This window comes from Gasterosteus aculeatus, chromosome 11, assembly GCF_964276395.1.
Source record: "Gasterosteus aculeatus chromosome 11, fGasAcu3.hap1.1, whole genome shotgun sequence".
Taxonomy (NCBI): domain Eukaryota; kingdom Metazoa; phylum Chordata; class Actinopteri; order Perciformes; family Gasterosteidae; genus Gasterosteus; species Gasterosteus aculeatus.
The window spans coordinates 15,829,432-15,854,486 of NC_135699.1; the positions used below are offsets into that span (position 1 = coordinate 15,829,432).

General features: G+C 43.5%; 2 long non-coding RNA genes across 3 annotated transcripts; one reads left to right on the top strand and one right to left on the bottom strand.

Moving 5' to 3' along the window:
* The first annotated feature begins 2,068 nt into the window (after positions 1 to 2,068).
* On the top strand, positions 2,069 to 4,119 carry LOC144384581 (uncharacterized). The gene is made up of 2 exons (XR_013451382.1): positions 2,069 to 3,099; positions 3,284 to 4,119. It is a non-coding gene; the product is annotated as an uncharacterized LOC144384581 (long non-coding RNA).
* A 4,328-nt stretch (positions 4,120 to 8,447) lies between these two features.
* LOC144384560 (uncharacterized) lies at positions 8,448 to 16,768 on the bottom strand. 2 transcript variants are annotated; one of them, XR_013451352.1, is made up of 4 exons: positions 15,748 to 16,768; positions 15,409 to 15,525; positions 15,267 to 15,318; positions 8,448 to 15,155 (listed from the first exon to the last, which is right to left on the bottom strand). It is a non-coding gene; the product is annotated as an uncharacterized LOC144384560 (long non-coding RNA). The 2 variants fall into 2 exon arrangements; XR_013451353.1 differs by having other exon boundaries at positions 15,409 to 15,542.
* Positions 16,769 to 25,055: the final 8,287 nt, after the last annotated feature.

A 25,055-nucleotide genomic window follows, 5' to 3' on the forward strand; every position in this document is an offset into this window, starting at 1 on the left:
AAATACATTTCACATCTTTTTTTTGATCCCCTTTATAATTCCCAGCTTCCTCTTCCACCCTTATCTTACTCCAACCACTGTTGTGTATAATTTCACATCCACAGATTCACACGGCATGTCACCAACTCAGAGTGAAATATACTTATGTTCAAAGGAGTCCTAATGTGGAGTGATGGGTGGGCCTGCTGCAGCCTCAGAACCGTTGACACACAGCTGTCTTTGCTATAAATCTTGCAAATCCACTCAAAGAAAGAGTGGTGAATTGCTTCTGCGCCTGAAAGTAAGTCCAACAAGAATCTTCCTGTGTACACCAATATTGAGCAAATCATTTAAATCCACGGATGAAACGCAGTCAAAGCTACATCTGCGGTTCTAATAATGCGGAGCAATTCTTCTAGATTATGCGTGTGACCAGAATGTAAATAAATCAACAAATGTGACGTGTAACGTATAGTTACTGGACAAGGTTAATCCTGCAGGTTAATAAATACAATGCATTCCCTTCTTAATAGCATGCATGGCCTTGTCAGAGTTCCTTTATCTACAAGCTCTGTCTGCGAGGCTGTTATATAATTATATCATTGCTTTTTTCATTTGCGTTCACCCTTGGGGTGAAGAACAAATTAAAGCACTCAGTATGTTAGCTTTATAAGCAGAATGTCTGCAACACAAACCATAACAAAAGTTCATATTTTCTGTGTAATGAATGTTACATTATTTATACTATGAATTATGGATGAACTTGTGCAGACCTGAGCAGCCCTGAATTGGATGCCTTGTAATCAATCCTTGTCTGGTGGACCTCTCCGAAAAACAGTTATTAGTGGTTACCCTCGATCACAGCTGTACTAACTGGCACGGAGCAACAATATGAGCTATAATTACCTGCAGTGCAGGTTTAAATCTGTCTTTGATTCACAGAACATTCATCGCGAGTAATTTTCAGAAAAATAAATATTAAAATATTGTGGCGATTTAAAGATTGCGGCAACAGAGATTAAGCGACGTTGAAAGGCTCACTGAAGTGAACCGTTAATGCTTTTTATGAAATACGAAAAAGAATGCACATTAAATGACAGCGTCCTTTGAATTAATACACTTTGTAACTTCACAGGCAGCGGCATAAGTACTGAGCTGAGATAGGAAGGAAACACTATTCATGGTGTTTTTCTTCCTAACTCCACTTTATTAGCTTATTTCATTCCCCATTCTCCTCATAGTTGATTCAATACATTTCCTATTTGCATAAAACTGTCCGGTAAGATTATCTTCACTTATTCGATCTATCCTAAGAGTCACCTTGTTCAGGATCTTATATGAATAATGAGATTTTAAATTGGAAGACACTCACACAGAGAATGAGGCATTTACAGTTAATTCATCTCATTGAGTTACATTGCTTAGAGGTATTGGAGGGTTTAGATTTTCATTCAAGCATCATATTTAACAGTGTCTGCTTCACCCACTTTACTGCCATTGAAATTTAAATGGCCTGAGCCTGACAGATCCAATATTGCGGCCCACTGTTGCTATTTTCCTGGGAGCAAATGCATTGTCGAAAATCCGTATTTTCGGAGAAAGAGAAAGCAAAAAGAGAGCGATCACACGGAAGCCCCTCACTATTGTGCTCTCCCCTTTTTACAAATACTTCAATAGGACCGAACCGCGCTCTTTATTTGCCTATTTATAGAAACTGATACACATCTGAATGATTTTCACATCTCAAGAATCAGCATCCAAAAATGCTTTAAAGATAGAAGAGTATGAGCCAGTGTTTTATGTAACAAAGACATTTAGTACGATAGCATCACAGTAGTATATAGCCTCTACTTTTGCGCGTGCATGTGACCTTTGACCTCAGTCACATGCCAGAGGGCGTGCAAGAGGGAACTTTTGGGGGGTAGGAGGGGTGGGGGGGTGGGCATGTGACCGCCGCCATTTTGACCGGAAAAATGCGTCATTGAACTTTTGGGGGGTAGGAGGGGTGTGGGGTGGGCATGTGACCGCCGCCATTTTGAAGTCATGCCCCGGAAATGCGTCATTTTACGAATGGATACGTTAACCATTTTTGACGATGATGTGCTTGGTTTTGATTGGAAATTTGCCATATCAGTGGGTGTTTTATGCGATGGGCGTTAGTTTTGACCGGAAACACGGGACTGTAGGAGGGGTTTCATCATATATATAGATGTGTTATTCACCTCCACCACCAACGCACTCATTTTGGCCTCATCCGCTGTTGCTGCTGCTGTTGCTGCTGTTGCTGGTTCCGCTACTATTGCTGTGCACACGGATTCTTTGCAAAATGCAGGCTGCATATTGCATGGAGCAGGCCGCAGAGACTGACATAGGTATGTCTACAGAAAATAGCCCATGCTATACAGATGTAGATGCTTCCCAGAGCCGGAAAAAGCGTGAGGGATGTCTTTCTAGAGAGCCGGCTGTAGAGCTAGAGCTGGAGGGTGTTTATGGGTACGTGTATAATGTTAAATACTATGATGGCACGGTCACTATGATTTCTAGAATCAAGGCCCAAGACAAGCTAGGAGGGGGTGTTGGTGAAACAGTTGATGATGAGGCTGCTGTGGGGGGTCGACATGGGTGTATGTCTGTAAAAGATTGGCAGCAGTTTCGATCAATTGTCTGCATAGATCTTGAACAATCAGGTTTTCTAGAATCTCTATACTCTGTTCAGTGGTATAGTACAACCGGGCCTAAAATACACCATCTCATGGCAGATCGGTACAACAGACGCCCTGACGATTTCATTTTTTTAAACGTTTGTGAAGACAGAGAGTATGTGGTAGCTCAAAGAGGCCGCCGAGGATGGAGAGAGCATCCGTACCCTCTTACCATTGAAGAGTTTAATATATGGTTCCCCCTCGTGTTCTTTGTTCAGTGGTGTGACTGGCCCGCTCTGCAAAAAGTGTTTAGTCAGATTGACAAATCTATCCAGAGAGACAGCGTCAGTAAGGCTTACGGGGCTGTTAGAAAACGTCTTGTTTACGACAATACACCGAGCGGTGTGCAACCTGGTATATCTACTACCATGTGTAGACCGAAAATAATTCACCCCTCAATCATCTAAAAGAATGACAGGTGGGTTATGCTAATGTTGTGTGTATATATATATATATATATATATATATATATATATATATATATATATATATATATATATATATATATATATATATATATATATATATATATGTATATATATTTCTGTCACTGATGTTAATTCATGCAGAATCATAAAAAAAGAAAAACATTTTTTGTTTAGTCTCTGAAATCTCAGGGACCCAGGGGGGATGGACCCCGCCCACTTCTCCTTCACCTCCAGCTCTGATGGTTCACACCCCGCCTCAGACTCCGCCTCCCGGACCGACGGCCACACAAGAAAAAGAAGAAGAAAAGAAGCTCTGTGAACCTCACGAGGTGTTTAAGGATACTGCACGGTTCCTAGAATACCTTAGAATCGGGGTGCTACATCTGTTGAACAAGGTCTGGGTTAAATATAATATAGAGATCTGCTACGGCTGTCAAACAAATAATCCCAGTCAGAAAAACCATCCGTGTTTATATCCATGTGACTGGTTCTACGAACTACACTTTGATCCGCTGATGAAAAGGCTCTGGAATGACAACTTCATATCCGCCATCCTCCTGTTTATGGATATGAATGACCTTCAGGTCGATGCAGACCGCATCCAGGGGGGTGCGGAAGTACTTCTTGACGAGCTGAAATCTGGAGGCAATGCGGCTGAAAGTATCCAGAAAATGTATGATACACTGATCGGGGAAGATGAACTCAAAATGAACCAACTGAAAAAGCTTGGCAGGTTGTGGGGAGAAGTATCAAACCCGTATGAAGCATGGGAGGTACCCGATGATGATGATGATGATGATGATGATGATGATGATGCGACAGACATTGATGCGTAAAAACAATCTAACATGCTAAAAACAAAAACAAAATGAAATCGAAAATGAATGAAGTTCTTGAGTGTTTTTATAACTGAAAATGTATTTTTGCTTTTGCAGTGGGGCGAAATACTACTATACTATCAATCTGCTTGTCACATGTTGTACAAGAGAAATAAAATATGTTGTAACGAATGAACTGTCGGGCATTTATACTTTGGTATTATCATGGAAGGGACTCTACAGAAGATTTATCTAGACCCAGCCCATCCGGGAGGGTTAGGCAGTGTGTCTAAACTTCGCAATGCGGTTGGAGAATGTACCGGGGTGACGCCGTCACTATCTAGTGTTAACGAATACCTACTAGCGCAAGACGTGTACACATTACACGCCAAGGCAGCCGTACATTTCCCGAGGAATAGGGTTTTGGTCCGCGGCATTGACAAACAGTTTCAGGCTGATCTAGTTGATATGGGTGAATATGCTGAGGAAAATGATACTGTGCGGTATTTACTGACGTGTATCGATGTATTTTCCAAATATGCGTGGGTTAGATGTCTTTCTAACAAATCGGGCCTCACAGTCACAAAAGCCTTTAAAGACATTCTGAGTGACGGACGCATACCTGTGAAACTTCAAACAGATGAAGGTACAGAGTTTTATAACAACCACTTTCAGCGGTTAATGTCACAGTATAAAATTACGCATTTTTCAACATCGAACGAGACCAAGGCCAGCGTGGTGGAGCGCTTTAACAGGACTTTTAAAACCCGCATGTGGAGATATTTAACATCCGTTAATTCACGAAGATATGTGGATGTAGTACAGGAGCTTGTCGAGGCCTATAATAACTCACACCACAGGTCCATAAAGATGCAGCCATCAGCAGTCAATAAAGACAATGAGAAGACGGTCTTCATCCAACTGTACAAGTTGTACCCTCAGAAGCCAGTATGCTTTAAATTTAACAAGGGCGACACCGTGAGAATATCAAAACTCCGCGGGGGATTTAGGAAGGGTTATAAACAAACATTCACCGATGAGCATTTTACAATATCAAGGTGTATAGCCCGAGATCCTCCGGTTTATAAACTAACTGATTGTGCAGGGGAATTGTTGAAAGGTACGTTTTACGAACCGGAGTTACAAAAAGTAATTATAGGTAAAAACAAGATGTTTAAAATAGAAAAAATTATGGATAGAAAAATCTCCAGAGGCAAGAAGCAGGTCTTTGTGAAATGGTTGGGATGGCCCGAGAAGTTTAACTCCTGGGTCTCAGAAAAAGACATAACGGATGCTTGATAAAAGACACATGCATGCATCTTGAGAGCTCACTCTTAAACCGGCCACCATAGGACACGGCACGATGACCCAGAATGGTTTTTATGTTACACTACCTAGTAACGCGTCTGCTCAGGTTTATCCTAAAAATCAGATATGGAACTACAGGACAAAATTAGCCAAGGCCATTGTTCTGAGCGAACCACATGAGGTGGGGTTGGTAGAATTCCAGTATCCGAGAGTGTGGTACAGTTTTCCGAAAACAGATGCGGTTGTAAAAGTGTACAATGGTAAAAATAGGGTTAAATCGGCCTTTACTATGGACATTGGGGTTTATGAGTCTATACAGGCTATTGTTAAAGCGTTTAATGCTCGAATCAGCACTAACACGCAGCTGGAGGGGGTATCTATGCATTATAGTAGTGTTAAAAACCGCGTATACTTTCTGGGGTCAACAGAGGATTCAACTATAACCTTTGTAGGACGGCTCGCGACAATATTGGGGTTTAAAGATGGGGAGGCTTTTCCCCTACCGACTACTGACAGATCCCACATCACCCCCTATCCCGCCGATATACATGCAGGTTGTTACACATTTTACATATATAGCGATATTGTCGACTATCAATTAGTGGGGGACAGCCATGTACCTCTTCTAAGATGTATAAATGTGGCTGCCGAACAACGACGCATACCCACTCTGACTTACGACAGGCCGCAATACACATCTCTCTCCAAAAACGTTATTGATGATATTGAGATATCCATAAAAAACGATCAGAACGGATACATACCCTTTTTATACGGAAAGGTCATAGCGAAGCTACATTTCAGACCTATAAAACAGCGTTTCTGAAAAGAAGAAAACAAGTGGAAGATGAGGAATAGCCACTACACACACGACGACGGCCGATATATGGCATATTATATGAACCAAGCCGGCGGAGAACTACCGGGATTTATAGGATCTCAGACACAATATGGCAATGGTTTGGGGGGTATATTTCGGGGGCTGCTCAGGATGGCCCTTCCTCTTTTAAAACGGGGGTTCAGCCTGGCTAAACCACATTTGAAAACAGCCGCTACTAACATCATCGGAGACGTTGTATCAAATATAGCCAAAGGACCGTTCTCTGGGGCTCAACAACAACCAGAGCAGCAGCAGGGTCACGGCATGCTAATACACACCCGCAGGGCTTTGAAAAGACCCCCCACAGGCAGGGGCGGTGCGGGGCCAGGGACCAAAAAATGTAAAAGGGATGGTAGGAACAAGGCGGGAGTCAAAAAGAAATCTGGCACAGCCCGAAGAGGTTCTCAGATAAAACGCGCCCGGATTTTGGCTAAAGACATATTTTAGAGGTAGAAACTATGGCGCTCATCCATAATCAGTCGGCGGAGTGTGTAAAGTCTGAACTGGATCTCTTTACTGTTCCTTATACACAAACGTCCATAGAGAAATATTCCTTCATCGAGATCCCGCCAGTCTCATCCATTACAGACAGAGGCCCTTTGGAGTTTCATATTTCGGCCAGCGGTGAAGATTACCTGGATCTGAACGATACCTTTCTGTATATGCGTGTAAAGATAACTAATGCGGATGGGTCCAATTTAGCAGCCGATGCTGATGTCGGCTTCATAAATTACCCTGGATGTACCTTATTCTCCCAGGTTGATATCATGCTAGGGGACAGGCTCATTTCACAATCTTCAAACACCTACCCATACCGAGGCATAATCGAATGTTTGCTTAATTACGGGAAAGACACCCTGGAGACGCAGTTTAGTACAGCTCTGTTTAGTAAAGACACCGCGCAGCATATGGACGAGACGTCTATTAAAGGGGACAACGAGGGGCTGGCCGCGCGAGGAGGACACACCGTTGAAAGCCGTATAGTGGAGTTAATTGTACCAATACATGCCGATTTGTTTTTTCAAGAGAAGCTGTTGCTTAACGGCGTTGATATTTCCTTGAAATTTATACGGTCAAAAGACGAATTCTCTCTGATGACGGCTGCAGCGGCTCAATACAAGGTCAAGATAGTCGCCGCTAGTGTATTTGTAAAAAAGGTCTCCGTAGCTCCGACGGTCCGACTGGCGCACAGCAGGGCTCTTCAACACACAAACGCCAAGTATGCCATCGACAGAGTAGCGCTGAAAACATTCTCCATTCCGGCGGGGACCCGAGTCTGCAACCAGGAGAATCTATTCATGGGCCAGATCCCTAAGTTTATTGTTTTAGGGTTTGTTGACAACGAAGGATACACGGGTAGTTATACACGGAATCCCTTTAATTTCCAACACTATGACACCGAGTTTTTAAGCATTTACGCTGATGGCCACGCATATCCAGCGAGACCGCTACAGCCACTCTTCCAGAGCGGCCAGTACGTGAGAGAATATTACCACATGATTCAAACAACAGGTCGACATTTAAAAGACAGATCGCTGGCTGTAACACGGAGTGACTTTGGTCACGGTTACTCGCTGTTCTGTTTTAATCTGGAGCCTGACGACGGGCAGTCGGGGAACGTGTCACTAATCAAGACGGGGAATGTGCGCCTGGAGGTCCGCTTCAGAACGGCCCTTCCTCGTACCATAAATATCATATGTTATTCTGTTTTTGACTCCGTTATCGAGATATCAAACCAACGACAAGTCTTGGTGGATAACTTTTAAACACCATGAACACCATAGAGTTGACGAGTATTGTTCGAAAACGGGTTGTTAGGGGGGTCGATTTTATGGGCGTGTTAGCGTGTGACCAGCTGCCTATGAAGGCTTTGCGCAAGTATCCGGTGATGACTATTGTAAATACGCACCCGTCCAGCAGCCCCGGAGAGCATTGGTTGGCGATTTATATCACAAAATACAAGCATGGCTTTTTCTTTGACAGTTTTGGAAACCCTCCTGATTATGAACAGTTTCCAAAAGAAATAGTTAATTTTCTCAATTATAACTGTACGACTATGTCTTATTCTAGGAAACAGGTTCAAAATAATTTTACTACAACCTGTGGCCAACATTGTGTGTTTTTTCTATGTTATATACAAAAAGGCTGGTCTTATTCACGAGTTTTAACTTTGTACGGACCTAATCTAGTCAATAATGATGCGATGGTCTGTCGTTTTGTTAACAAAATCCAACCCTCAGGGTGTTGTGAGGATGCTTTTACGTGTGTACAATGTGTGATCTAATGATAAACTATCCTGTGACGTTTTATGAATAAAATATATAAAGACAACTTTCAGCAGTGAACACCAATTTTATTTTCCATCCACAAAGAACAGACTAACAGATAATACAAAAGCATTACAAACACTTGTGTAAAGTTAAAAACAAAATAATAATAATACAAAATAAAATAAAAATAATATGCATCCAGTACAAGCTTAAAAATAAAAAAGACATGTGTCACACAGTAATAGCCAAACAAATCTTAAAAATCTTCCCACGAATCATCACTCCTAAAAAATTTGGTCTTTAGGGATTTAGGTGTCTTAAAGGGGGTGCTGTCTATAGATCGGCTGGTCCTAGTTTTTGTTTTGAATGACCCCGAAACATTAAAACCCCCGTCATAAACTGCATCACCACCCTTATATTCAGCAATAGACCTCCTAACCTGCGTGTTGGGGATAGCGGATAGGGGGATATTTAAATCAGCTAGCGTTTTTAAAAATATCTTCCAACCGATAGGTCTAGATTCGTCTAAAACATTATACGAGGACGTGACACTTTTCACCAGATCATACAGATGGGTGCCTTTGATCGTTTGATTGTTGACAACGATCTCCCCTCGGTCTGTCCAGGATATGTCGTTTTTTGCGTGGTTCAAAGCATCCAAAATATATTCGGCATGTTTTTTACTTTTTTTAGGTATGTGCCTGATCACATTGCCTAAAATCACATCTTTTCCTGGTACGTCATCTGCTGAAACGACAGGATTTGAGCCCGTGTCACTTTCACCGGAGGGTAGTGGTAAAGGCAACGCCCCCTTCTCACGCTCTCCCTGTCTCACCACAGCCAAGTATCTTTGTAAAATAACGGAATATTTTTTGGCTTTTTCGTACATGTCTGTATCAGGTTGATTCAACACGTCAATCATAGCTCTATCAAGCTCATTTTGCACCGCCTGTCTTATAGACTCTCGTTGATCCTGCTGCTTATAATGAGGCTGCTGCTTTACCAGGCCAAGCTGATGCTGGGGGACCAGAAACATTTTTTGGGTGTGCTCCATTTTTAGCCCCTCCTATTGACAAGACTAATTATAAACGGAATAGCAGCCCCTAATAACGGTAATAAAAAGCCCCCCGACTGGTTGAGGGTCTTTTTCTTCTTGGTCCGTTTAACTTTTTTATCCGCCACCAGCCGGATAATCTTCTTCTTCTTCTTTAAGAGGGCGAATTGTTTGTCGGTCAAAGGAATGTTACCTCTCAATACATTGAGTGCGATCTCACACAGAGAGTCGATAAAATCCGTGCTGGCGTTATTAACAATGACACGTCGCACACGAGGCGTAGATTTATATATCAACTCCAACAATGACAAATTCCTCTGCATGCGTGATGACATTTTAGCGTTATTAACGCCTGTTTGTTTTTTTGGGGATATACACAACCTGTTGGTCCGATAGCAAAGCCGTTCTGAGTCTTAAATGTTCGGGGGTCAACGCTTTATAATCTATGAGAAGATAGCCATATGATTGTTGGGTCGCATCGTTAAAGGCCTCTAAAAAATATTTAGTATTACCCGGAAACATCTGTCTGGCCAGTAGTGTGATTTGATATTTATCCCTAGGGTTTTTAAACAGAATGAGATAGTTGGTGTTTAAACTAATAGTGCGACTAGATTTACCCTGAATAAATAAATTTTGTACTAAATATATACAGCTGAGATTTCTATGATGTACATATTTGGTAAAAACATTTTGAACTTCTATATTATTCCCGGCATCATTCATTAAATCGTCTATAATGAGTAGATTGTTTTTGGCAGGAGGTAGTAAAACATCATCGCACAGAGACTCTGGTAAGCCCTCTACAAAGTTAATGTCTCTGGTTTTAAGCAGTTGATCATATAAAGGCTGCCAGCATGAATAAATGTAGACGACATTGTCAATACGATGTGAAATAACCCTCTCAGCATTTGCAATAATATCCTTGACAAAAAAAGTCTTTCCACAGTTTGAAGGCCCACTCACTACCAAACTAAAGGGGTGTTGTAGTCGTGCATCAAATCCCTGATCGCTGTTAGTATCCATAAGGAAGGGTCGTATAGTCAGACAACACCCTCCGCTTATTGTACACCACTCTGACTTGCTTAAAAACTGTCTCGTTTTTAAGATGGAACTTCTTTTTATCACGCCTGATAGTTTCAGACACTGTGGTCAAAGTGTGTGTGTTGTGATTGGTTACATAAGCCTGTACGAGGCCAATCAGTGACTGGGGGGTGACGACGGAGGCGTTTCTAGCGTTTAATGTGACGCCTTTACATTTGACAGCTGTTTTACCCTGTACCGTGTTATAGGCATAGCATTTGGGTCCTCCTGATACAAACTCTGTGATGTAGTCTTCACTAGGCAGCCCGCATATGTCTCCGCTGTTTAACTCATCAGTCAGGTCACCAAGATATGCCCCCAGGGGCGGCACCCAGTCGCTCCCTCTCGATGTAAAGACAATGCTGTCTGTGTCACAGTACAAGACCCTCTCCTGCAGTTTGTCTAACAAGTCGTAGAGCATCAATCTGGCATGGGCAGTTGTCAGGGCTCCTATAAAGACGTTTACGTCTTTTATACGGGAACCGCGGGCGTCTGCATGTCGCCACTGTACCAAAGCCACGTCATCTGAGATAAAACAGAATTGTCGCACATCAAAGTGGTCACTAAACATCAATTGTGTGAACCGAGCCGGATCTGTGATCAGCTCGCATGCAGGCATATTATTGCGCATACTAAAACGGCCCCACAAAGAGTTTAGGAGGAGTTTGTTGCAGCTTCTCATGGCTTTGTTGACCCTGATTTTGTCAGGGTTTAATTGAATGCCTTCCTTTTCAAAATAGTCTTTGACATATTTCTCCTTGTCGTCGGGGGTTTTAACATGGCCAGGGTAGCCTGACGCTTCCTGTTTACACTTCATGAATGTCTTCACATACCCGCTGAACAATGTGTCTGTTTTGTTGGGGAAATGCCAAACTTCATCAATGGACACAAGCCTGTATCCCTTTTCCACAGCCTTCTGCAGTTCAATTGACACCCAGACCCCCTCCAGCAGTCTGTCTCTGTCTCCGTGAGTGCACTCGCCACTCTGATTCAAATCCTCAGCACATTTGCCACACAATGGGAACATGAGTTTGTCATGACATCTGTATGGTAGGACCGGGTGAAACAGCCCTCTGGGCGGTAGCACTGTGCACTTTATGAGTCCAAAATACTTGTCAATAGACTCAAAATCCTTCAGGATAACCTGAGGATGTCCAACTGGATACTGCTTTTTAGCCTGAACCGTCGGATAAAGACTGGTGAAGTCGTAGTACCTGATTTTTTCATCAGCACCGATCTTGTGGTACAGCTTCATAGCGTTTGTACGTCCCCCAAAGAGGGCCTTTCTAGGCTCTAGACGCTCACGCTTTTTGTAAGTAACCATAAAAGCCTGTACAGCCCCGCTCGTCCGTTTTAACGACGACCACTCACACTCCCACATCACTACAACTCGCAGCCCGTGTTGTTTTTGTAGAGAATATATTTTGTCCATGAACACCCTGTATTGTCTACCGTAGGTGATTTTTGTAACAGGGTTCATGTCGCTCTGGACGTGGCATTTGACACATCCGTGGAAAAAACATCCCGCAAATTCATAGCAAGTGTTTGTTACAGAGTTATAGCCATCCACATAGAACGGCTCAAAAAGCTGTTCACCGTGATTGAGAGCATGTTTAATCTCAATATTCTCTGTGAGGGCCACATATTCAAGCCATTGCATCGATACATCAGAATACGTCTTATTCTGAGCAGTGTATGCCCCCTCAAACGTCAGAGCAACTGTGTCCTTTGGGAGAAACAGGGTTTTGAACACCCCCATGCAGCTCGATGCTAGGGTGGTAAATGAGAAGGGGTCAAGTTCCGTGCACTCTATGAATGTCTCACGATAGATGCTGCAGGCTTTTCGCAACACTTCTACATCGTTAACACAGTAGCGTCCGATTTCTTTTTGGAAGTCAAATGTTCCTCCTGAAACGGTATTATACCATTCCATGAATCTCGCTTTATCGCTATCACTCATATCGTCAAAGCCGTAGTAGGACGGATCAGGATATTTACCGACATAATACTCATGCTCCCGGGTGTTGAACTTGTGGGGAAAATAGCCTTTCTCGACATCACTGAACCCTAGGGCAGCGGGGGTTTTTGACAATCGCATGGGAAGGAAACTGAATGAGTCAATCCATCTCTGCCGGTATGACCTGTCATACATCAGTATCACCCGACTCCCTCTCATGGTGACTTGCGGAGTGATCTTTTGTTTGACAAAATATTCCAACAGAATATAGTTGTCAAAGCCGGATGCGTTGTGGGCGATAAACGTGTAGCCTTTGTATCTAGGTCTTCTGTAATACTTCACAAAGGTGTCCACACAATTCAAAGTACTGAAACAAAACTTTTTTCCCTCTAAATCCATAGCACATACATAATTTGCCTCGTGTTTTCCGTTATGAAACCTTGTCTCAAAGTCAAATAATATGTAGGTTGTTTGCGGCTCTTTCTTTTCAAGAGGCTGAATAAAACACTCATGTTTATCATTGCTCTCCAACTGTTGCTCACCACAGTGGACGCAGACTTTTGGCGCGCATTTGTGCGCTTTTTGTCCTGCTTTGTATGTTTTTCCACATGCCTCACAGTATTTCATAGCATCACAGGGGATGAGGGCATGGACGCTTTCTGGCCGCTTGTGCTGATCAAAACAATATTTCGACTTACATATGCGTTTACAATCACCGCATTTCTGTGTTTTACCCAGCTGTGTACGACACTCTAATGTAAAACACACATTACACAGCTGTTCACAGCTGTGGTATAATCGATGTTCATAGGCTTGGTAGCAATACTGACATACTTGTTTTGCCCCAAAAAAGCCTTGCTGGTTTTCAATCAGGTGATAATGGTCATTGTGTAGATATAACCAGACTGTCCGGGGATGAGGCGCATCGTGGGTTTGGAAACACTGAAGTCGTTTACGACCTGCTGCTGCATGGTGGAAGATTATGATTTTCACACCCAGATGTCTTTCGAAAGCATCTACATCGGAGAATGAGACCTTGTGCATTGGTCCAAAACCCAACGATCTATGTAGTTGAGTTGCAAATCTCACTTTATCTTGCAGGGACATGTCTGGATGATTAAAATGTGCTAAACAGAGCGAAAAGCACAGGTTATTATCAGTATTGTCAGGGGTGTGCAGAAACCGCCCCTTCTTTGATAATATCACATCATATGGGACATTTGCTAATTTTAGATAACCCCCACCGTTTCTGTTTTTAGCTACGGTGATCACTAATTCCAATTCATCATCCGTTATAGTCTCATCATTGCTCTGTATCACTTGTGCAATTTGCTCCATAAACAAGTCAGAGTTGTACGACTCGTTTACGCGTAGAACAGCTTGTATGTCACTAGCCAATGAAGGTCCCCGTAACAAAACGTTCAGCACACTACCAGCCGGAGAGGCCTCTACAGCTCTATCAATTACACCCGCCACTATTTCTCTGACCATGTAGGGGATTTGCTCGAGGTCAGTAAGATCCACGTTTCTGAAATCAACCCCTTGTCTAAGCTCAAATGCATTGAATGAAGGCATCTCTCTCATGGTGACTGTCCTTCCCTCTATGCCTGAGGAGGTCTCACCCCCCCTCATTATCTCCCCTCCTCCTGTTAGTGTATCATCATGCCCCCCTTCTGTTCGGGCCTGCTCCCATGACCCTCCCTCATGACCCTCAGCAGGCCCCCCAACACCCTGTTCATGCTCCACATCTCCATTTGCCCCCATCTGATTCAGCCGGTCGTCACATATTTCTGCCAACACACACCCCCCAGCCCCTGCATCATTGTCTGTGTACACAAGTGGGCCGTCTGCATGATCCAACACGTGGCTATTTGCGCCTGTGGTATTAAACCCTGGGTCTAGGACACTGACCAAGTCTGCATAGCCGCTATCTAGATACGATGAATGTTGTTCCGTATAATGAATTCTGTCAACATCATGAAAAGCTTCGGCAGGGTATGCAACAGCAGCAGCAGCAGCAGCAGCAGCATCAACGCGCGATCTCTCCACCAGTGCACGTAGGCTTTTAAGCTGTTTCTCTGTATTCTGTAACAGGACCCTATACCCATCATCATTATTATTATGGTTATCCCCTGATCGATGTATATCACCCGTGCCCCTCTTCAAAACTTTTCTGGGGGGAGGCATACTACACGTCTGTATTGTTTATTTAGACACCACCCCTTATAGACACCATGCCTAGTAGATCACCTTGGATAAAATTTATTTGTAAGTAGAGCTATGATAGCTTCACTGGATGCATTCTGAGCTATCAGGTATTGTTTTATGGAACAGCCGTTGGCGTCCTGTGTTTGTCTAGCCTCCTCTTGTTTCTTACATAGATCGGTTACTATCTCTTTTAATGCGGTGTTGGAACGCCGCAGTTCACTGATTTCATTTATCAACTCTACATATAAGGGGTTAGCTGTGTCCCTCGGGTGCACAATCACCACCGTGGGTTCTGTGGGTATACCTGCTCTGTTTTGTTGAAATGGGGTTACACACTCTGCCGATGTTGCTCCTATTGTAGTACTCTCTTCTTCATAGTCACAGACCGCCTGCAGCATTTCCTCGTCAGTCAAACATTCTGGATAGTACCATGTGTCCTTTGTTGGTGTAGACCGGTCAATCTGCACCCTGCTGTACAAGCATACATGGTCAAAACATGTTATAAAACAAATGTCTATATATATATATATATATATATATATATATATATATATATATATATATATGGATGATGTCACATACCTTGTAGAAGGTCTCTCAGACTGGACACCCGTATGTACTTTTTTTTTTTTCACTGGGGGAGCATAGAATTATAAAATCATTTGAATGATTCGTCAAATAATAAATATATAGAAAGCTTATATCATACTGTCATTTTCCCTACCTGTGCCAGCTCCCTGGTTGGGGCACGTAGTCGTTGTTGGTAGACAACTGAGTGCAGCAATCTCCTTTTCCAGTTTTTCAAGACTCCCATGTATAGGATGCGCGCTGTCATCTATTTCTAAAAGGTATAAATACCTATTAAAAAAATATATATAAATATATAAAAACAAATATGAATCACTCGACATAGTACAATCTTTAAAGCTTTCTATTTTTAATTTTTTTAATTTATACCAATGTGTGTGTGTGTGTGTGTGTGTGTGTGTGTGTGTGTGTGTGTATATATATATAATATATATATATATATATATATATATATGGCAATGAAATAAGTACTTACCACATATCTGGTCCATTGCTCCCCCCTTGTAGTACATCTGGCTCTCACTGGAAATGTCTTAAATGTGAGGATGCACCAGTCTGCCAGGGTGTCAAGAAGGGAACCGTGGCTGTATCTATATAGGAGACCCATACCCCCCGAATGCAACATCATTACCAACTAAGGACCCTGTTTTTTCACACGCCAGGGTCTCAGTGGGGGTGAGGGTTCATATGTTGCTTAAAACTAAACAAACTGCTCACTGTTTACCACATAAGGACTCTGTTTTTCTCCATCCCTGTGGGGCTCTCAAGCTATTTAGGGTTTAGCACCGTTTGGGTGCTGCGTACATTATGCGACCCTAAGTCGACACGCTTGTTCCTCGTTAAAACTGTATGTTTTGCTGAGGGGTTTTTCCTCTGTTAGGTTACAATGTGTGTCCTGTTGGCTAAGAAGAAGATAGCCCCCTAGTTCATGCATTAAGCTGTTATTTTTGAATCTGAACAGAAGCACCAGTGTCTCACTGGTTTGTGGTGGGACCTCTCATACAATTGAAGAGAAGCAGAAGAAGACGTTTGGGGGTTGGCCCCCGGCTTGTGTACTGTGTCACATAATGCTACACTAAGTCGGCATATGTGCTCCTCGTTAAACCTTAAGATGTATGTTTTGCTGAGGGCTTTCCTCTGTTAGGTTACAAATTGTGTTCTATTGGCTAAGAAGATAGCCCCCTAGTTCATGCATTAAGCTGATATTGGTGAATCTGAACAGAAGAACCAATGTCTCACTGGTTTGTGGCGGGGCCTCTCATACCTTTGAATAGAAGAAGAAGAAGACGCCACTGGGACCACACTGGGATAGGCCTCTGCTGTTTCACTAAGAATCCTGGAGCGTGAACCATTCCAAAAGGAAAGTTCGATCGAGGCGCCAAATAACACATCTATATATATGATGAAACCCCTCCTACAGTCCCGTGTTTCCGGTCAAAACTAACGCCCATCGCATAAAACACCCACTGATATGGCAAATTTCCAATCAAAACCAAGCACATCATTGTCAAAAATGGTTTACGTATCCATTCGTAAAATGACGCATTTCCGGGGCATGACTTCAAAATGGCGGCGGTCACATGCCCACCCCACACCCCTCCTACCCCCCAAAAGTTCAATGACGCATTTTTCCGGTCAAAATGGCGGCGGTCACATGCCCACCCCCCCACCCCTCCTACCCCCCAAAAGTTCCCTCTTGCACGCCCTCTGGCATGTGACTGAGGTCAAAGGTCACATGCACGCGCAAAAGTAGAGGCTATATACTACTCATCACATTCTTTTTTCACATGCGTGCACATTCGCAGTGATTTGACAGAGAGAAAGAGCCAGAATGAGAGAGTGAAAGGGGGAGGGGGGGGTTAATTGGCTTTTTATGACTCCAATTAAATAACATTATGCATATACTGGCTTAACGGCTTATATGTGGCCTCCATTAACAATGTCCTCTTGATTGGTTCTTGGGCTTAAGGTCTCCTCCAACTCGGGCAGAGCTCGTCATAGTGTTTAAACCCATATGTGGAGAAGAAGCTTGTGACCGTATACGGGATTTTATGTGCGCGTGAATAATTTAAAACGGAAAACTACAACTCGTGAGCAGATCAACGACACCCCCCCCCCCCCCCCCCCCCCCCCCACACACACACATCTGTATGCCGGCGACAACCTGCGAAACGTTACCTGACTGCGCTGACAATTGAATCAAATAAATCTCATCATTAAGGCCTTGGTGCGTTATCTTTTCAAGCAAAAGAGAGAGAGAGAGAGAGAGAGGAAGAAAACAAGCATGTGCCTGTCCTGAAGCGGAGCTCCTGAGGTGTTAACTAATCTCTGGTGGCCAGTCTGTGCACTGCCTCCTCTAATTGCTCCCTGTATTTCAGTCTGGTGTGAGAGCAGCCATTGTAGCGAGCGCCCAGTCAGCCCCCAGAGGTCTCACACCTTCATTATCACTCTTTATTGCAGAACCTTATACGGGCACTCGGCACCAAACAGCCTGCCCGTTAAAAATAGAGCCTTCTCCTTCTCCTCTCCTTTTGGTGGTTTCAGTTTTAATTACTAACACGGAGCCAAAGCCAGGAGTCCTCAACAGGCCGGGTGTTTTTTGTTCACTAATTAAAGCGAGGACGGAGTTTATTGAAGGGAACCCGACTCTCTGCTCTCTCATCTATTATTAAGAGGGCAGGACAAATCATTTTCAAATGTATATGCTGAAACCCGTCCAGGGGACGGGGCGCGGGGGCGGAAGAGGTCGCGGGGAAGGCGGCGTGAAACAGGTGCCGAACACCGAGGGACGGCGGTTGAGACGGTGGCGGCGAAGAAGAAGAAGCCCCAGAAGTGCAGGAAACCAACTGTTGTGTAACACAAACGCAAATGTGAAGGCGCGCAGTGAATCGATGCTAACGGCTGCACCTGTGCGATGCTGCTGCTAGACCTGCACCGGTAGTATTAGCAAAGATAATGGCATTGATTAAAGGACCCCCCCCCCCTCCTCCGTGTGCTCTGTGTAAACAGGGGGCGTAGATACCAAAGACAGCAGGACGGTAATGTGAGGGAACAATGTCCAGCCAGATCCTGAGAGGTTCACTAACTCCCTCCGTGGAACATTGTCAATGGCCTAAACAGCTGCACAGGTGCCTCCCCGAAAGAGCAGAAAGACGGACCTCCGGCTGGGGAGACGCAACGGGGCAAGACAGCCGGCAACAACACATCAAGCGGGGCAGTCAAGGCCGGCGCATGCTTCTGCGTTTGCGTAGCTCTGAAAACGCAGAAGCACAAATCAGGCTTTAGACGGTGTAAAGGAAACTTTAGACATGTACTGTTATGTCTTACAAATACTCTTAATACAGATTTCTGTACAGATTTCGAGGAAAAAACAAAAGGGAAATAAAATTTGAAAATAAATTTAGTGTATATTTCACTTCAAAATATGAAATGGGGTTTGCAGCAACATTCTTACCGTCAAACTGATGCGTGCAAACAAACGGTTTATCGAATTGCAGCTACGCATTAAATTGGTCTCTAACTGCCACAGCGGGCGAAGCGTCCGCGCTGAACAACACAACAAACCCACATGGAAAATTAGCTGCACACAATTAGAGAAAGAAAATCGTCATATCTGGTTTCTGGCCCTTTATAAGACGAGGTGGAGTGAATTGAAAAGGAGAAATAATTAATTTAGCCGGGTGAGGAGCAAGAAGACTCTTCCCTTCCCTTTGCCTAACAAGCAGCTCGCATCCTCGGGGCAATTAGTCACTGTCATATGAGGGCAAATGTAGAACCCTTTGCATGCTTGTTAAGTAAAAACTTACACAGGGGGCACTGACGTGTAAGAGAAATGCAGTGTAACCACTGAGCCATAGAAGACTTCCATGGTAAAATGAGCCAGACAAAACTCCGCCATTACAATAAATCTGTTATTTTAAACATAATCTAGTCTTATTGAGCACAAGAAAAGTTGTTAAATGTAGCGGAAGACACCACTGGCTTTCACACTGATCCCCTTTGTTCATATATGACAGGCTGGCCTTCAAAAACACAAACACGACGGTATATTTAAATGTTTTGGTCGTTTTTTTTTCCGTCGCTACACGCATGCCAATGAAAAGCAGCATTGTAACACGTAACTGTTGACGTTTCTTTCTCTCTGTGTCAGGAGTTTTTCAATCAACCCCTCATGTGCTTCCTGCGCCTGACATATTTCTAGACAATTTGCCTGCTGCCTCGCCCAGTTAACACCAAACAAATCCTCCATGTACAGCAAACTGAAGAATAAAGGGAATTTCACACCTTTTAAATATGGGATTGTTTAAATCCACCATGTCTATGCATTATAAATGTAGTTTTTTTTATTCAAGGGTGGATTTTTCCAATACATACAGGGGGGGGATATATAGGTCAGAGACCCCGGTGCCTTATCAGTAATTCGCCATTGCCTGGTTATTAAGGACAGCTTAGGTGGAGAGGGCTGGAGTACCAGGAGGGGTTAAGGTGAATTGATTGCCTGTGGACATGTTAAACATGACCCTGTCAGGCCTCCACTCCACTCCACTCCTAAAATGCACCAACCTGTGCACCCTCACTCCAAGTAATCAGCTGTGGAGGCTTTAATAAAATTCAGAAAGCCCCGAGAACTTCCCCCCGGGGACTCCACCAAGTTGGAAATAATCGAAACCCGCGGCAAGAGACATTTGCGCCGCGTTACCGTGGGAAGCATAGCAAAGCGCCCGCTGCTGTGAACCCCTTCAAAAATGTTTTCAGGGAAACGAAGAAAAAAAAAAACACACAGAAGTTGTGGTTTATGAGCGTAGTGGTTGTTGTTGACTGTTAAACAGATTGGAAAGTAATCACCAAAGAGCCCGTCCCTCTTGCCGACTGGGTTCAGATGCAGCAGCTTGCAGCAGAGGGGCAGTGGCAGGGTAATTACGGGGTAACTTGGGCTCAATCTGTCTGCAGACACCCTCCCTCTCGGAAGGGGGTGTTTCCCTTGATTAGCCCGACTCAGGGTGAAGCCCCCTCTGCAAACGGCAGATTGAAGTTCATCACAGGGGTCTCAGCTGCCAGTATGTTGCAATGAATTGCTCGGTGTAAGAAGGTGTTGACAGGAGCAGCTGGACATCACAGAGCGATGAAAAGAGGAAAAGGGAAATTCATGGAGAACCCAGACAGAACGGCCCACTGGGGGAAAGAGACGGGGAATTGGTCGCCTGCTGGTCAGGAGCGGAACTGCAGCCGTTAGTCGGGCCTCAGGCTGTGTGCGTGTGTGTGTGTGTGTGTGCGTGCGAGTCGTCTTTGTTTACGCGAGGCCTCCGTTCTTCTCAGAGTCAGAAACACTGAAGTGTGTGAAGTTCTGTCACGCTGATTGATGTGATCACTGCAGCCTCTGGCAATTACTCAAGTGATAACCGCCATGAAATAGAAATTTAAGTCAAATGATAATGTCAACCATTCAAAAAATTGTGACGCGCCTGAAGCGTGTTGATAAAGGGGGAATAATGGTGATTCTGCACATGAAATGTTTCTATTTTCTTTATGTCACCTCTTGGCAGGCGGAGTGAACGCTGGCAGGAACCCGCGTTGTGAAAAAGTGTCGAACGCGTCGCTGTTTAACACGTGATCACATCAAGCCTTGTTTAGCATCCAAATTATGAATAATGACACGGGACAGGCCTTCAGGGTGGCTGACGGGGACTCGAGGACATTACACACATGTGTCCATTGTCTCGCAAGGGGCTGCACCTTAGCTCAGCAATGGTGACTAATGTTAGTGAGAATGAGAAGTGTGTGTGTGTTTTGATGAATAGAGATGGTGCCCTAAGGTGAGGATGGAATATATTGGTGTGATTCTACCATTCACTATATTAATGAACTGCCTAAAGGTGCAAATGAGGTTTTAATGGGTGTTACTTCACGAGCGAGCTTCTACCACACATAAAGCCCTCTCACTCAATGTCCCGCCACATTTTGAAAAAATAAAAATACCAATTACACTTTGCAGCGATTTCAGTGTAACGGCAAAAATAAAATACAAACATTAGCAGCTCAACTTCTGAAGTAAAAAAAAAAAAAAAAAAGAGCCTGTTCATTTTATTATGACACTACGTTCTGACTCTTTTCCCTCCACACTTAAAATGCCTCAACTCGTCCTGCCAAGTTGTGTCTTCCACCGGCTTACTGTGAACAAAGCCAAACCATTTTGCATGCCTGCGCGTTTCAACCCCTCCATGCTGTATAATTTAACGCTCTTTATTTTGCAGCCGGATCATTCGGAAGGAGGAAATGTAGATGTCTACGTTTCAAAGAAATAGGTGTGAAAAGAAAAAGAGAGAGAAGTTGGGTGGGGAAGAGGACGAATGCGGTTTAAGTCGGTGGTTTGGGAGAGCGGCGGCCGGCCTGACGTGGTCTCTCAGCATATACTCGACACCAGCCACTACGTAATTAGCTGCCATCAGCTCCAAAGAGCGACTGCCTAATGATTAACGATAAAAACGCATGAAAAAAAACTTTGACAAAACACAACATGTCATCCCGTGTCCTCTACAGGCGTGAACCACTGCTGGTGCCTCTTGAAGCCAACAGAGATTATTAATGCTCACCAACCTGATTAATATCAGATTTGTTTCTGCTTTTCCAAACACAGATGGAATGCCGGGACACTGTTTGCATTTTTAATTGGCCCTGTTCCCCCCGCAATCAGTAATTGATAAGGTATTTTTGACAAACATAATGGCTCACTGTGCAGAGTCTGCAGGGAAATCTGAGTCATGTTCTCTCCGTGTGCAGTGGTCAGGTATTGCATTTTTCATTGCTTTAATTCCTCTACTGAATCTCTGAGCATACTGCAAAATCAATTGCTTTATTGATCTATAACTAATTAGGGGAAGATAAATGGTCCGACTAAACAAATACAGCCCCCATAATGAGCAGATATATTAATTGACTTCTTCATAATAACAGACAATTTTTCTGCATCAGACCTTTGTGTTGAACAAGCACTAATGTGTGTGAAAGATACCTGAAACTGGAACAAGAAATCATTCATGCGTTTGCCTTACAGTCAAAATACGTCTTATCTCCACAACCATTACACCAGTGTAGCAACCACATCCCAAAGAATAAATGAAAACAACCACCTCTCTGGTGCGCCGCTTGTTGTGTGTAGTCACCAGCGATCAAAGGCTAATTAGTTTCCGCTGACACGGGTGCGGCCCTCGGGTCAAAGATCATGACTGATGTTATGGAGATGATGGTGGCGAGAGGGAGAGAAGCAGGGGCGAGCACGGGGGATCCCAATCCTCATTAACCAGAGAGCGCTGTTCTCACGTCAGACACATTTCACATGCTAATCACTCGCGTAAACATCCCGGCGGTGTGGTGATACTTCTTCCCCCGGCGTGTGTTTTAGTAGAAAATAGAAAGGATATCAGATTTCAGGAGCCTTGTAGGAATCGAACGCACAAAAATATAGACTTAGCAGTTTGCATCATCCGGTTGTGCCGTGTTATTCCTGGTTGTGAGTCTGCACGGACTCGTAACCAGGGGCTCCCTCTGCAGGCCGAGCGCCACCTTTCCGACAGGGCTCAGCTCCCCGTAATGCTTCATTTGTCACCGCAGATGCTCGAAACTATTTTCCCTGGAAGCCTAAAATTTAAAGAAGTAAATTAATATCCCCTCCCCTCCCACTTTAAGTCCCTCAGACTCAGTTCATAGCCTGCACTAAGTGCCCTTGTTGACTCAATTGGATTAGCACTAATATGTAAACACAGGAGGTAAGAGGAGTAATCCTCTAATGAGAGGAGAAAAAGTGAATAAATAAGTTGAAATGCCACGGCTTGCCTTTAACCGAGGCGTCTGTCAGGTGAGGTGGGTCTGCGCGGATTGGAAGTGGGTATTAAACGCGGACCGGGGGATGTTCTGAGGTAAACAGTTGTGACCATTCAGTGACAGCGTAATTACTCGTTTGTAACTTAGTTGGATAATAGGAGTGCCGCCTCAAGGGGATGAGACAAAGACTTGTTAATTATTAAAGCTTACATCAGCCAGGCACTAGAGAGTTGCAATTATTAATGTTGTTGTTCGTGTTTGTGCTTAAACACTACCTCTGCTGTTAATGTGCTCATTAACCAAAATGAGTGATTTTATTGCTCTTGATTTGGTTTGGGGTTTGTTAAACGTATCAGGGCTCAGCTGTCGTTGTTTACTGGAGGATAAACTCTTGTGGACGGTTAACGACAGACGCTCGCTGGCTCGAGTTTTCTCAGATTGCTCATTCAGAAAATGTTATACGTACGTTATGTTAATGCAAAAATTGCAATTCAGAATAGGAGCTTTTTGCTCTTTGCTCGTTTGCGTCGCATTTTACAGTATTTGTTCTATTAGAAGAGTATTTTCATTCGGTTTAATCACACAGACGCCGACTCCAGACCAGTGACTGCAAAGCATCACTCAATTCAAACACAATATCGCATCGCGCTTTAAAATTAAACAAGTTGTGCCTAATTAAGCAAATGTTTTTTGCTCAAATTATCCAGCGCCATATAACGCGCTGTTACAACATCCTCTTCTATTCTATCCCATGTGGGGGAAATGCATTTAAAATGTCTGTTGCATAGATAATCACAGCTCAAATTGTGAATGAGTTTGTGAATGAGGCAGTTAAATCCATAACTGTAGTTATAAAATACCATTTTCTTCAGATATTTAAACGTTATGATCACGTACCAACAAAAATGCAATAATCTTGCATTACATGAATTAAAAGAGAATCCATCAAGCAGGTAGAGCTGTTTTCTTTACTGTTGTTTAAGATTACAGCAACTCCACTATTGTTTTGTCGGTACAACAGATACCAATAAAAGCTCCACTCACATCTTGCCAGCAGTGATTTCAGGTGTCCTCACTGTTGTTGCTGCTCCCGTAGTCTCTGTAATTGGACCTGTCTGTTGATGGAGGACGTGTGTGTGACTGACTTATTATAATACAGAATGATTAGTTTAACGCAAAGTTAAATATATCTGTTTAATGAGCTGTTGCTTTAAGTTTTGTATTTGTATTTACTCAACTGGTTTCTATTGTTTTTTCGTTTTTTTTTTCATTTACTCCATCACTGGGGAAAATGAGCCGCCTCTTCCTTCTGCTGCAAATCCACGTGGCCTTTGTCTAATTTAGAGAAACATTAGAACGCCGAAAAGCCACAAAAACAACAAAAAGAATTGTTAAAGCAAACAAGCAATTATATTTGTTCACTCTCCATTGTGAGCCAAAACCATACGCAGCTTGAAAGGGTGTTCCTTCTCTAATGGGCCCCGTGGGGACCGAGGGGTTAATTGATGCAGATGTTGATCGCTTTTCCACACGATGCAGGGAGCGTCTCCCCGGTGGCTCCTATTAGAGGCAGTTTTAATGAAGTGCTAAACAGAAGGCTTTCCTACAGCGTGGCCTGTCCTCAGGAATACTCAGCAAAGAAAGCACTTCACAGGAAAACAAGGTCCCCTATTGATCGTCATGCCAAATAACTGAATCCGTGTGAAATCAATGCTTATTTCTCAACTTATGGAGCCTAATGGAAGACAACGCGCGAGAGGGGAGTCAATCAGGGAGGTGTTGTGCTTCTTAGGGCGCGAGAAGGAGCTGGATGCTGGTCTCGCTAATTCAGCTGAAGGCTTTTATTTTGATATATATATATAATGTATATGTGGATTTTGGTGGTGAAATCTCAGAATTCCCAACGGAGGGAAAGTCTTTAGTGTCAAATCATAAAAACGTACATAAAAAATGATGTAATCGAAC